The sequence below is a fragment of the Penaeus monodon genome, chromosome 15, assembly GCF_015228065.2.
Source record: "Penaeus monodon isolate SGIC_2016 chromosome 15, NSTDA_Pmon_1, whole genome shotgun sequence".
Lineage (NCBI taxonomy): Eukaryota > Metazoa > Arthropoda > Malacostraca > Decapoda > Penaeidae > Penaeus > Penaeus monodon.
In genome coordinates, this window is record NC_051400.1 from 36,383,533 (window position 1) to 36,384,244 (window position 712).

Consider the following 712-nt stretch of genomic DNA (forward strand, 5'->3'; position numbering starts at 1 on the left):
CATCCATGACTGTCTTGGCTCCTCAAAGGCTGCAGTTTGAACAATTTACTTTTTTACAATAATATATGACTGGATATAACTTCAAAAATGCCCTAGATTTTTTTTTTTTTTTCGTTTCGCTCCCCCCCCCCCCAAGAAACAACTGAAATAATGGCCCTGTCCGTAATGTTGCTGGTTTGGGATAAAAATATTTGAATATATATTTATTAATGTAAAAGGGAAAAGAACAAAATAGTATATATTCATAGGTATTATGACGTTGATTTAAAACTTATTATATTCAAGTTACCCCTCTTCCAAGAAAAGTTTTCCTATTTTCTTCCTCCCTTTCTTCACTTTCAAAAAATCACGTTTTCTCTCTCCCCTCCCCTTAATTTTTCCAGCTTTTAATCGTTACAATCATATAACACAAATCTCTTAAAGGTATTTGGATTTTTTTTCACTATCAGGAATCTAAATTTCTTTTCCACACCTAAAAGTCTCAATTTTTTCTATCTTTTGAAATATCTAATTTTTCTTCCTCTTTCTTCCCATTTTTTTCTTTATGGAAGAAAATCCGCGTTTTCTTTGTCGTAAAAGTTCTCTCATACTAGCACTTTTTCTGTTAATTTTTGTATTGATAACAAAAAAAAAGATAAAAATGCGCATAAAAATAGCCTTATATTTTATAATATTCTCCTTTTATTACATAAGTACACTTAAGATAAGTCAA

General features: G+C 29.8%; 1 protein-coding gene across 1 annotated transcript in view; it reads left to right on the plus strand.

Moving 5' to 3' along the window:
• LOC119582350 (angiotensin-converting enzyme-like) overlaps positions 1-712 on the plus strand; it is a 19,183-nt gene that overhangs the window by 7,964 nt on the left and 10,507 nt on the right. The gene's annotated exons all lie outside the window — the stretch shown is intronic.